General features: G+C 33.5%; 1 pseudogene; it reads right to left on the bottom strand.

Moving 5' to 3' along the window:
• Positions 1–1,654: 1,654 nt before the first annotated feature.
• On the bottom strand, positions 1,655–2,000 carry LOC114220077 (small ribosomal subunit protein eS21 pseudogene; annotated as a pseudogene).
• Between the last annotated feature and the right edge of the window lie 12,211 nt (positions 2,001–14,211).

Below are 14,211 nucleotides of genomic sequence, written 5' to 3'. Positions count from 1 at the left end.
TTAGACAGCCAGTCTTAGCTCTCTAACTAGGGCTGTGAAATAGCCTCTTATTTCCCCCACATACAAGGAATGATTAAGAGAAACAGTAGTCCTGAAAGCAACCAGAGTAATTAGAAAACCTAAACACAAGTCAGGTGTACTTGATTGATTTAGTGCTCCATATATGTGTGCTACATAGGTTTTCTAGAATGAAAAGGTTTTCAGTGAAAAAGTACACAACACCAAGAGAAGGAGGAAGAGAAGAAAGCAAACAAAACAACAACAACAACAACAACTTTTCAAGAGACAAGGCAGTTAACATAACAAATCGCTAAGGAAAACATACTGTTTAAAATGTAATTGGGATACCAGAAAGAAAGGAATAGAATAAATTTTTAAAGAAAATGTCAAGAAATTTTCCAGAAAAAAATTAAAAATGTTAAACAATATATCCTAGAAAGATAGTGAATCTAAAATAGGTTAAAAACCAACATAGACACACATACACTAACACACAAATTCAAATGATACCTCCAGATACAGCAAAGACAAACTTTTGAAAACCAAAGAAATTTTAAAGTCAATCATTGAAAAAAAAGCACATTATTTACAGAAGCATAAAATTATAAAATACCTAAGATTCACCAATAGAGACAGTGTAAGCTAAAGGACATTGGAGAGTCATCCTTTAAGTAATGAAATGAAAAGGAAAATTCAACTTAGAATATTATACCCAAAGTGAATATCTTTCAGAACTGAAGGTGAAATCAGATTTTTTAAACAAATGAAAGCTGAGAGAATATATTACCTGTACACTTCTACTAAAATAAATGTTAAAGAAGTTTTATGGAAAAAAGGATGATAATACAGATAAAATTTGGATTTAGACACATATGCGGAGCTCTTATAATGCTAAAAATGAAGTTAAAGTTAAAGATCTATTTTTACTTATTTTAATAACTTTAAAATATAGTTAACTTTCTAAAACAAAATGATAACAGTATATGAAATGTAAAATATGTCACAATATATTACTTTGCATTTTTTAGTTTTAGTTTTATATAAATCAAGTTAAATATATACTATTCTTTTTTTTAAAGATTTTATTTATTTATTTGAGAGGGAGGGAACATAAGTGGGACAGGGAAGAGCAGAGGGAGAGAGAAAAGCAGACTCCCAGCTGAGCAGGGAGCCCAAAGCTGGTCTCAATCCCAAGACCCTGAGATCATGACCCAAGTGGAAGGCAGATGCTTAACCCACTGAGCCACCCTAGTGCCCCAAGTATATCCTCTTCTATGCCTGGTTTCTTTCATTCAGCATAATAAAGAAGTAACACATGTATCATATTTATGTTTTTATTGCTGAGTAGCATTCTGTTGTATGACTACACTATACTTTTTTTATCTACTTACCTGTTAATAGATCGTTCCTTATTTATGACTATTACAAATAAAGATGCTAAGAACATTTCTGTACTAGTCTTTATATCCACAGATAAATAAGCTTTTCTCTTGGAAAAATACCTAGGAGTGGAATGGCTGTTTTCGATAGTAAACACAAAAACAAGCAAAGAGTTTTCCGAAGTGGATGTGCCATTTACATTTTCTTTCTTTTTTTGGGGGGAGGAGCTGCTATTTATTTGTGACAAATATTCCACATCCATGATCCTCTCCAGTCAGAAGTTCTTTGAAATGCTGCCCATGGCCTTTGCTAGTCAGAGGATGGGGTCATTTGACTCCTCTCTCCTGCAAATGGCGCCCAGGTAGCTGTGGTTTTAACCTGGTTATTGAAACTGCCTGTCATCTTGTCAACCTCAGCCACATTCATCTAGACGGACGCATGATCCTTGGTGACCATGATGTGGTTGCTGGCAAAGCATTTCCGGACAGGTACCAGTCCACCAACTCACAGGCAATATTCTTCACCCAGAGGGTGCACCTGCTGCCACCACCACCAGTGCAAGTGCAGAAGAGCCATTTTACATTTTCACCAAGAGCGTGTAAGTCTCTCAGATCCTCCATATCCTTGCCACACTTGATATGGTCAATTCTTTTTTCTTTTTCTTTCTTTTTTTAAATTGAGCCATTACAATAGGGATCTAGTGACATCATGGTTTTGCTTTGTGCTTCCTTACTAATCAATGATTTTGAACATCTTTTCATATATTTACTGGAAATCTCTACCTTCTTTGAAGTAGCTATTTAAGTGTTTTTAATTTTTTTTCCTTATTATTGACTTTTGAGGGCTCTTTGTAGATCTTTCATCAGATACAGGATTTGCAAAAAATATCCTCCGAGTCTGTAGTGTTTCTGCTTTCTTAACAGTGACTTGTGAAAAGCAGAAGCTTTTACTTTTCACAAAGTCCAATGTATCAAATTCTCTTCTATGGAATATGCTTTTGTTGTTATATCTAAGAAATATTTGCCTAACCCAGTGTCACAAAGATTTTCTCTTAAGATTTCTTCAGAAAATTCCATAATTTTAGGATTTCACTTTTTATATATGATCCAATCTGAATTAATTTTTGCATGTGGCATAAAACATTTATCAAAGGTTTTTTTTTAAAATATATCATAATCTCAGTAACATCTGTCAAAAAGACTATTCATTCTCCCTTGAGTATACTTTGCACATTTGTAAAATCAGTTGTCAATGTACATGTAAGTTTAATCCTGCACTCTCTATTTTATTCTGCAAGTCTTCATTTGCCTTGACTCCAATTCCATACTTTCTTGATAATTCTAGAGTTATAATGAGTCTTGAGAGTAGGTTGTGTTTTTAGACCTTTGGTTAATCCAGTTCTTTGCATTTCTATTTGACTTTTATAATCACCTTGTTAATTCTAGGAAAAAAAACCTGTTTGATATTTGATTGGGAATGCATTATGTCTACAGTTTGAGAAATTTTACATCTTAAATATATTGATAGTCAACCTCAAAGTATATTTCTCCTTTTACTGAGATCTTTAGTGACTTTCAACAATGTTTTCCCATTTTTAGTGTACAAATGTAACATTTTTGTCAGATTTATTGCTAATTATATTTAATTTTGATGTTTGTATTGCTTCAATGCTGGTTGTTCACTGATAGTATAGAGAAATATATTTTTCCAGTTATTTGTCTTCTAAAACCTTACTCAATAATTCTAGCATGTTATTTTAGTTTCCATTACATTTTCTACATAGTCAATCGTGTCAACATTCCATGTTAAACATGAATTTCATGTCTCTATTACCAATCTGGATGCTGTTTTCCCTTGTCTTATTGCACTAGCTATGTTGCACTACCTTATGGCCCTACAGTGTTGAATATAAAAGTAGTAAACGTGGACATCATTGTCTTATTCCTGATAATGGCTTTTCAATATTAAGTATTATATCAGCTGTAGGTTTTACATAAATGACCCTTATTAGGGTTGAGAAAGTTTCTTTCAGTTCCTAGTTTGCTGAAAGCTTTTCTCAGGAATGAATACTGAATTCTGTCAAATGCCCTTTTCTTTTTCTTTTTTTCACGATTTTATTTATTTATTTGACAGAGAGACAGAGTGAGAGCACAAGTAGGCAGAGTGGCAGGCAGAGGGAGAGGGAGAAGCAGGTTCTTGCTGAGCGGGGACCCCGATGTGGGACTTGATCCCAGGACCCTGGGATCATGACCTGAGCCAAAGGCAGCCGCTTAACTGACTGAGCCACCTGGGCGCCCCTCAAATGACTTTTCTATTGAGACAATCACAAGATTTGTCTCCTTAAATCTGTTAATATGTAAAGTTACACTATACCTTCTTCAATGTTAAACCAACATGACATTGAATACTTTGTTCTTAATGGCAATAACAACAAAAATAATGTAGCTTCCTCACTGATTAATATGATTTCCTCTGCAAAACATTGGGAGTTAGACAGGGTTTTAGTGTTAGAAGATTGATAGGACCCAAAATGTCAATGCTCATTAACCTATGGTTTATTTTAGGAAAAAGATAAAAGATAGAAACAGCATTAAGAATATGCATCTTGACAAATGATTTTATCACAGATGCAAGTTTTCATTTTTCTTGCTTTATAAGAACCGTAATTGTCATGCTTTCTCTCTCTGGTCTGATCAGAAACCACAAGGTGGTCTTATAACAACAGTAGAACCAGGAAGCTCGAAATAGAGTCTTAGCTGGCACTTCTTATACCTTTCTAGCAATGTAGGCACATTTCTTGCTATGTAAAAAGTGCCATAGCAGAGTCCTCCAGGATTCTCAGAAAGTATAAAATTATCAACCTAACTGCTATTAATAATCACTACTGCCAAGCTTAAACAAACCATCCCAAAATTCAATACAGGGCCCATTGTAATAACCAGTGCATTTCATAATTTAAGCACCTGCCTGTGCCCTGTGCAGAAAAGCTGCTCAGGTCAATTTCAGGCCCACAGAATTAACTCCTCACGAGCCTCCCCACCCCCAGAAAAATCCACAAATGTTTCTCTGTTGTAACACCCTTTTATTGATTAGTCATCAAAAACTAATGATATAATAGAATAAAGTGAGCAATTCATGGGATAAAGAAAATTCTGTATCAGGATGCATTATATATTTCACATTAGTAAACTATAGATGCTCAGTTCTACTAGCAGCCCTTGATAATTATTCAAAATGCCTGCTAGAATTGACTTCCTAACAGAGAAAGGCTAAAGCCTTTCTCTATTAGCTGCTTTCTTCCAGCAGGAGAGGATTGCTTACAGGGGCTTCAACCACCCACCCCAAACTCTTTTTTTTTTTTTTTTTAAGATTTTACTTATTTATTTGACAGAGAGAGAGACAACAAGAGAGGGAACACAAGCAGGGGGAGTGGGAGAGGGAGAAGCAGGCTTCCCACCAAGCAGGGAGCCCGATGTGGGGCTCGATCTCAGGACCCTGGGATCATGACCTGAGCTGAAGGCAGACACTTAATGACTGAGCCACCCAGGCACCCCCCACCCCAACCTTTTTAACAGCATGTGCTCAGAGGCCAATATAATTATAGTGGTATTGCAGAAGGCACTGAGGAAGAAATGTGGCAAGATGCTAAGTGTAGGAATTGGCAGTGTTGGCACCAGGTAAGTCAGGTCTCACCAGAGCTGTGTTCCACAACTTACATTAACAGGCTAATATCAGAGGCAAGCTAAGGAGATGCATCATAGAATACAAGAGATGTCTGTACACTTATTTGTTTATTGTCTTTTTTATCTGCTAGATAATAAGCCACACATTTTGTGTGTGATTAAGAGCTGTGACTATTTTATACACAATGTTCTCTTAGCCTAGAGCCTAGTGTGTCATCAGCATTTCATAGACATTTTTCAGAAGGAAGGAGGAGAGGAAGAAAAGGAAAGAAGGACTAGTGGACAAGTCCAGTCTCCACACAAAGGTATACATGAGGAATAGAGTTGTTGGGTTGCACTAGTAGGTACAAAGTTTGCAGAGTTAGAAATCACAGTAGAATGAAAAAACAATGTACAATAATCTCCTTTAAGATTCCCAACTTTAGGGGTACCTGGGTGGCTCAATCAGTTAAGCATCTGCTTCCTGCTCAGGTCACGATCCCAGAGTCCTGCGATCCAGCCCTGCATGGGGCTCCCTGCTCAGTGGGGAGCCTGCTTCTCCCTCTCCCTCTCCTTCTGTGTGTGCTTGCTCTCTCTCTCTCTCTCTCACTTTCTTGCTCTCGCTTTCTCTCAAATAAATAAATAAAATCTTTAAAGACAAAAAAACCCAACAATCTCCAAGTTGAAGTCATTTACTTTACAGTTTTGGTTCAAGTTTACTCCAGAGACTTAATTATTATAATTTTAATATCAATTAGCAGTATATTTCAAAATGAAACTATCACTTCTATTCATTCTTCTGGCACTTTCTAGAGCTGAGATCACTTGAATGAAGATCAAGAGTATACTCTTTCCTTTTATTTTTAGGACACTCACTGAAATCTTTTCTGACAACTGTCAGATTTCTTACTGCTTTGTCAAGAAGAGTGATGGGTAGCCTTACAGCCCTTGGGAATGTATATAACAAGTCAGAAATCAACTCTTAAATCGACTCAAAATACATAACATAAACAGTTGGTTCTGTATTCCCAAAGAAACGTTTTCATATATTCATTTATTTTGGTGTTTAAACACACTTCATGCCTGATAGATTAGTGACTGAAAGCTTTTTGAAGATTGGAATCATTTGCAATGATTGGAATGAAAAGAAGAAACTATGTTTGCATTAGATCTGTTTTTGTTTGCTTAGAGGATAAATAGTAGTAGGGTTTTTTTTTTCTTTTAATAGTCTCATTGTAGATTTTGAGCTCACATTACGAACATTTTGGAAATGGCTGCAACTAAACAAACAGAAGAGCAAAGTACTACTTTTAGATTGCTCTATTGTTCCTCAGGTTTCATTTGTATTTGCTGAGCATTTTAAGAAAAATAAGAAAAGTAAATGATGACAAAACAATAATAACTGATAAAGGTTGGTAGGTTATTAAAAATAAATTAGTCACAAATAGCAGTCAAGACAAGAATTAGACTTTAACAAACTAATGTTAATGTGATATTTCCAGGTAGTCCTTATTGAAAGGAGAAAATGTATTTTATACTATATTTAAAATTTAAGCATATAAGAATCTAACATGAGAAACTGTGTTACATATTATATTAAAGTATCAATTAAAAATATTTACATGTTGCAAAACCTAAGTAATTTGGGGAAAACTGAATATTGGAATACCCTTAAGTGAATGAAAGGATGGATAGATGGATGAATGAATGAATACCAAAGAATTAATGAATATATACTCAAGTAAATAAATACTGTTTTGTTGCTTTCACATATCTAAAAAAATTTACTCTCCCCCCCAAAATAGAGAAATGATTGCCCCCAAAAGTCCTATCTTAATGAGTGGGTGAAATTCATTTTTTAAAACCTGTTTATTTTGAAATAAATGTAGACTAACAGAACAGTTGCAAAAATAGTGTACAGAATTCCCCATACCCTTCACTCAGTTTTCCCTAATTTTAACATCTTCCATACCCATTATTGAAACTAAGAAATTAGTTATTAACTAAACTATATAATTTATTCATATTTCACCATTATTTTCACTAATATCTTTTTTCCACTCTGGGATCCAATTCAGTAGTCACATTTCATTTGTCATTGATTTTTTCTTCCTCTAATCTGTGACAGATCTTCAGTCTTCCCTTGTTTTCTTTATCTTGACAAGTTTGAAAAATATTGATTTAGAATTTTATAGAGTCCCTCAATTTGTAGAATTTGTTTTGTTTTGTTTTTTTATAATAACAGTTGAAATTATGAACTTTGGAGAAGAATACAACAGAGGTGATGTACCATTCTCAGTGAATAACATCAGGGGGAACATTATATTTGTATGCATTAAAAAGGAAAGAAAAATAGAAACTCTACAGCATCTGCTGTATTTCTCCAATATAATGTTATTCTGTTTCCATTGTAATAACACATATATTGAGGAATATATCTTTTAAGAATATAAAAATATTCTTTCTCCTTAAACTTTCACCTTCAAGTGTGGTTTGTGGATCTTGCCTGAAGTGATAATTATTGTGGTATTTTTGTATTTCATTATTTTTATATTTACTAATTGAGGTTTTCCTCTAAGAAGTATTATCTCCTCCCCCCCATTTTATCCATTTATTTAATCCTTTATTTATATCAGTGTGTGTTCATGCATGTTTATTTTATTATTTGGGTTATAATCAAATATTGTTATTTACATATTGCTCAAATTGTTCCAAATTTGGCTATTGGGAGTGTTTTCAGCCCAACTTCTCTATCTTTTTGACATTGTACTTTCCTTTGTTCTTTTTTTTTTAAGCACTTTATTACTTTCTGACAAGATGCTCTGATTTCTTCTTATATTTTCCTAATCTCAGCTTTAGAAACAATCACTTGTCAATCGGTTTGACAAACTTGAATTGTTTTTGTTTTATTATGGTAAAACATAAAATTTAGCATTTTAATCACTTTCAGTGTACATTTCAGTGACAAGTACATTGCACTGTTGTGCAACCATCACCACCATCCATTTCCAGAATTTTTCTACTTCTTAAACTGAAACTCTGTACGCATTACATAATAGCTCTACCCTGGCACTCCTCATTCTGCTTGTCTCCATGAATTTGACCACTGTAGGCACCTCATGTAAGTGGAATTACACCATGTTTGCTCTTTTGTGTCTGGCTTATTTCCTTTAGCACCATGTTGTAGTATATGTCAGAATCTTGCTCAGGAGTCATTTTTCATGCTTTATGTGATTACTATTCTTACAAAATTTTGTTTTCTTATGATGTTGGAATATCACTTATTATAATACCTCACTTACGAGATCATCTTATCTTTATATTAAAATATGTATTCTCTTAAGCATTTTAGTGTGAGAAATATCCTGATATTAATATTTACAAATACTGAAATTTATAATTTGCAAAGTGAGATAACTGTTTAAGAAAGCATGGCTTGAAACTTCTGCTTCCATTAGAATATGCAGGGCAATGTCACTCCAACACTAAAAATGAGAAAAATAAAGGTAATCTTCAAACAGAAAAATGTTAAGTCCAACTGAGATCTTAGGCTGCAAAGTGACCTAATTACCTGAAATCTAAATAGGATAAGTTATTTTTGGAAAAGATGTAACACATCACCGTTTCAACTTTGGCAGTTCAGTGGATGGGGAGGGAGGTCACCATACACAGGAGAGAAAGAAGCAGATCAACAATTAAAAATTTTTTTCAACTTTGAGGTATAGGGTTGAATTCCAGTTTAGATTCTCTAGGAGTCCCAGACATATGGTAAATCTGCATCCAATTACTCTACTCCCAAGGTCATTGTAGAAGGCTCACAAGGAAGATTAGGAATTAGGTATAAAAACTCACAAACTGAGAAAGACCTCTTCTGAAACACAAGCCTGTCAGTCATTCTTTATTCTGAGGGTGGAATGAAAGAATTAAGAATAAAGCAAATCCCTCCTATATTCCATATACTACAGTGAGTATGAAGCAGTAAGTATCCTCCCTAAAGAGAAATACAGAATACCTAATATTATGATTGGAGTAATGATCAATTTTTGATTATAGTTAACATGTTCTTTTTCTTTTGAGATCTTGTGATGGAATACAATGCAAATATCTTAATCTCAGCATGCCTTTAGAAAACCTAACTACTAGGAAACTGAGATTTAGTCATTGTAGTATATGTTAACTTTTAGCAGTTAGAAATCTCTTCTTTGGTACTGCTCTCAGAAGGAATTCTTCTTGGATTGGCTCCTAAAATCATATAGGGCTGTTTATTACTACAACTTCTCTCCCCTCATTGTGCTTAGGTTTGGATCTGGCTCTGTATAATAGTAAATCCCCTTTACACAGAGTCTCTGTAAAAAGAAAATTATCCATAAGCACAACACTGTTCCCAAGTGCACTGCACAAATGAACATTTTTTTTTTCTGCTGTGTACCTCAGTTACATGGGCATGCAAATAAAGATGTAGACTCAACATAATAAAAGGAGAGGGTACTCTGCATAATAAAAGGAGAGGGTGAAGAGAAAAGAAGCAAGGAAGCAACAAACGTGGGTTTCATAAAGATGCATTAGCCTTTTTGATGCAAGATATGACTCCATTCAAAGTGATAGTTAAAGAAGTCACCACCCAAGAAGTAGAGGAGGCCAGGAGAATAAAAGCACTGAAAAAATTAGCAAAAATCTTCAGGGGAGATTTGGATTTTTATAGGCCATGAAATTGGTTGGGGGGCTCAAGGAGATTTTATCTGGATCTCATGTACAGCTAGTCTACTAGGAGCCATCTTAGTTCTACTTACTTACAGAATTTTCCTTTCACATGCTAATGAAGGTTGAGATTTCCTTTGCTACCCTCTAAACTTGCCACACTCTATCTACACTATATTCTATTCTATCACATATGTTGTGTTAAATGTAAATATGTATTTCTGGGTTTATGAAGATAAGATCAATGTTAATGGATTCAGGCCAAGTTTGATCATAAAATACTCCCTAGTATTAGAATTAAGTATAAGTGCAATGTGTGAGTAAAGGCCAAAATCTGAAGGCCTTGTATTTAATAGCCTAGAGCGATAAAAATAATTATGGAAATATATAGAGGAGAAATACTTGTAATTAAATAGTTGGATGATTAGGTTTCAAAAGCTATTAATTTGAGATGGAGTTGGAGCTTGAATACTTTAAGAAGAAAAATATATATATGGTCTTGAGATCATTAGAGTTATGATTAAGGGAAAAATACAGGAATAGTACAGTTCTTAATAGTAATAATCTAAGCCTGGGCTGAGCTGGGCAGTTACACTGATTAGATAACAACTTTCTTTTTTTTTCTTTTAATTGATCAATATTTTGTGGCCCCACATATATTTAGTGTGTTTATCTCTTATTTATTTTAGAACAAATAAAACAGAATTGACAAGTTAAATTGAGAATCAATATTTTTTAACTCTGCACTACAGCCAAAATATCATCTTACCATCTTAAATCAGCCTTTTCTTCTCTTACAGAGCTACCTTCACCAGGAGATCTAGGGAAACTTAAAAGTAAAATGACCAAATATGAAAAGATATTAAATATAATCTAGCTCAGCAACCACCTTTTGTGGCTAAAGAAACTCAGACAATGGGAAATTAAAATGATATGCTGGTTAGTGATAAAAACTGAGAAGACCAGAGTACGTGTTTGCCTGTTCCCACTATGTTTGGTTACTAATTCCACTCAAATAAACCCCAGCAAAAGTATTTTAACACCCTCAAATGTCCTCCTGTTACAAAATAAAAAATAGTTTTCAAAATTATATGTATGTCAAGTGTTCTATGAATGGAATTAAGCAGCAAAGCTGATGGTAAACTGTTTACCCTCAGAGTACACCTGACATATTGTAAAAATTTTGTCTCTGATTTCCATTTATGAATAATTTGGGCAAAACTGTACAATTTAAAATTATAATAGCTCATTTACCATTATCCAAGGATCAATTCATTAACTACAAAGGGAAAAAAGACTTAACTATATTATTTCATTGCTGCTTTCTGAAAATCTTTTCTACGGTTTTTGAGTTTGGACCAATGCAATGGCCAGTCTCCTTTTATCTCTTTCTCCCCAACAAAATTCAAGACAAGTAAACAAATACATATAAAGTAATACAAAGAAAAAGAAATACCCGGTAGCCTTCGTGTGTGTGTGTGTGTGTGTGTGTGTGTGTGTGTGTGTGTGTATGTCTTCCTATTGTTACTTGCTATCTAGGCATAGTCAGACCAATAAATGGACAGGAGATGAGCTTCAATCTCTGAAGGTAAGAATTCCATAATAAATTACTGATTTAACAAGGCAGAAGACATGAAGCATGATCAAAAAAGATCTGCACATTGACCTTTGTGACTACAGAGTAATTACAGTGGTGTTTGTTGGGAATACCTAATCTATCAACATGTCAAGTTGCTGCACCAAAAGGCATATCATTAGTTTCTAATTCTTCCAGATATTTCAGAGCTACCCTGAAATTTGAAGCAAAATGCCTTGACAAGCGAAGTAATTGCCTACATTAGTGCTAACACATTTTTCTTTGGGGTAAAGTCCTAGTTTACAAAAAAACAAACAAACAAAAAAACAAATTGAAATTACGACCTTCAGCCCTAAAATATGTATTTTTTCCTTGAAAAATAAAAATATGCAAATATATTAAGATTACAGTATAACACTAAACCCTTTATATATAATGTGCTATAAATAAAAATGAATATAGTATTCTGATAAAATCAATAATAATATAAATGTAACAATAGCAACAAGAATAAAAAGGAGTTATAAAATAATTCTACTTGAACTCTACTTTAATATAAAATCAAGAGATAAAGGAGTTTATTTAGTTGTACCTTGAATGAAAAAACCATGTTGTATCATATATGCTCATTAAATGCTTATTAAAGAAATCTATTGCATATCCCTAACACTAAAATTTTATCTGAAATAATATTTCTCTTTAAAAGAGACTTCCACTATTAGTAGCTCATTCCATATTGTGATGTAAGAAAAAGTACATCTGGATTATGTGTTTATTGTGAAAAAACTGTAAAAAAATCTCTAAGATAATTTTGAAGGGACAAAGAGTAAGCCAATAGGGCCTCCCACTGTTCAGATTGTTTTAATTTGGCATCCAATACTAAAAAATCATTATAACTTACTCAAATAAGAGTACAAAATGTTGTAAGAACAGACTGATAATCAAATAATGTAAATAAACACAAAAAGTACCAAAAATAGTCTTAATTAAAATTTAACCATATTAAGACAGAATTATGTTATGATTATATGTATATGCTATAATGCACAGGCATTGGTTTCTTTTATTAATTATACATTGCTTTATATAGTATAAATGCAATTTTTTCTAGTTAAGTGAAGAGATATGTGAAACTATAAATAAAATAACTCATTGAAAGATAAGGGGATGATGGGAAATAAGCCTGGTTTCAGGTATGTGGAAAGTAGCAAACTAATGAATGAGCCAAATGTACCAAAATGGAAATGAAATACACAAAGTTAGCTTCTCATATTCTGGGAAATAACACCTTTTGAGCACTCTGAGACTCTCTCAGTGTCTACTGTTAAGTAGACATACTGATATAATTAGTGAAATGAGGTCAAACACCCTCTATATGACTTGGTAAATTTGGGAAGGAAGTGGACTGGAGAGCCAGGATGGAATAAATGGTATGGGCTTGAGACATCTGAGTTCCACATTACCAACACTGACATTACAAAACATAGAATTTCCCTGGTAATTTATGTAAGAATAGCCATCAAACCCTAAATGTAAATTAATATGGAAACTCAAACAACTATTTATTTCCCATAATAAAAATAAGTTGAAAATCACTCCAGACTTGCCATCTCAGAATCATTAAGTCAGTGTTCTATTTCTTGAACCTGGATATATACACGTAAGTATTTCTATATGTCCGTAGGATTTAAATGACTATGAGGATAAAAAGGAGTAAATCAGTGTGCAAGAACAGTAGCACATACAACTTTAATCACAGTTCTATAATTTTTTCTAGTGTTGTAATACTTAAGAGGGCCTGGGTATATAATATGATTTTTTTTAAGATTTATTTATTGACTCGAGAGTGAGCAAGGGGGATGGGAGCAGAGGGAGAGAATCTTCAAGCAGACTCCCCATTGAGCACAGAGCCTGACATAGGGCGTGATCGCATGACCCATGAGATCACGACCGGAGCCAAAACTGAGTCAGATGCTCAAGAGACTGAGCTACCTTCTTGTCCTGATATTTATGATTTTTGAGAGATTTAATTGTGTTTTAAATCAATGTTTTTAAAGAATATTTAACTAATGAGCCTTACCCACAAAAGAGGTAGACAAAGGAGAACAAAGTCAAAGTTAGTAGAAAAAGGAAATAATAAAGATTAGAACAAAAATAAATGAAATAGAGACTAAAAAAAAACAAAACAAAGAAAAAACAGAAACAGTAGAAAGGATCAATGAAACCAGGAGCAGATTCTTTGGAAAGATAAACAAAATTGACAAAACTTTAGCCAGACTCATTAAGAAAAAAAAGGAGGACTCAAAAAACGAAAATCAGAAATGAAGAAATAACTGATATCACAAAATACAAAGGATTGTAAGAGTCTATTATAAAAAATTATACAACAACAACTCAGAAACCTAGGAAAATGAATAAATTCCTAGAACCATATAATCTTCCAAAAGTAAAACAGGAAGATATAGGAAATTTGAACAGACCAATTACTAGTAATGAAATTTGAATCAGTAATAAAAAAAATTCCAACAAACAGAAGTCCGGGACCAGATGGCTTCTTAGGTGAATTCTGTCAAACATTTAAAGAAGAGTTAATACTTATTCTTCTCAAACTATTCCAAGAAAATAGGGGAGAAAGGAAAGTTTCCAAATTCATTGTATGAGGCCACCATTACACTGATACCAAAACCAGACAAAAGACATGAGAAAAAAAGAAAACTACAGGTCAATGTCTTCGATGAACATGTACGCAAAAATTCTCAAGAAAATATTAGCAAACTGAATTCAACAATACTTTAAAAAAAATCATTCACCATGATCAAGTGAGATTTACTCCAGGGATATAAGTGTGGTTCAGTATTCACAACTCCATCAATATGATATATCACTTTAAGAAGA

Source organism: Eumetopias jubatus, unplaced genomic scaffold (genome assembly GCF_037043125.1).
Source record: "Eumetopias jubatus isolate StellerSeaLion01/CBP00866 unplaced genomic scaffold, mEumJub1_p1.0 scaffold_14, whole genome shotgun sequence".
NCBI lineage: Eukaryota > Metazoa > Chordata > Mammalia > Carnivora > Otariidae > Eumetopias > Eumetopias jubatus.
Note: the sequence above shows the minus strand (reverse complement) of the source record. Positions and strands in the feature narration are given on the sequence as shown.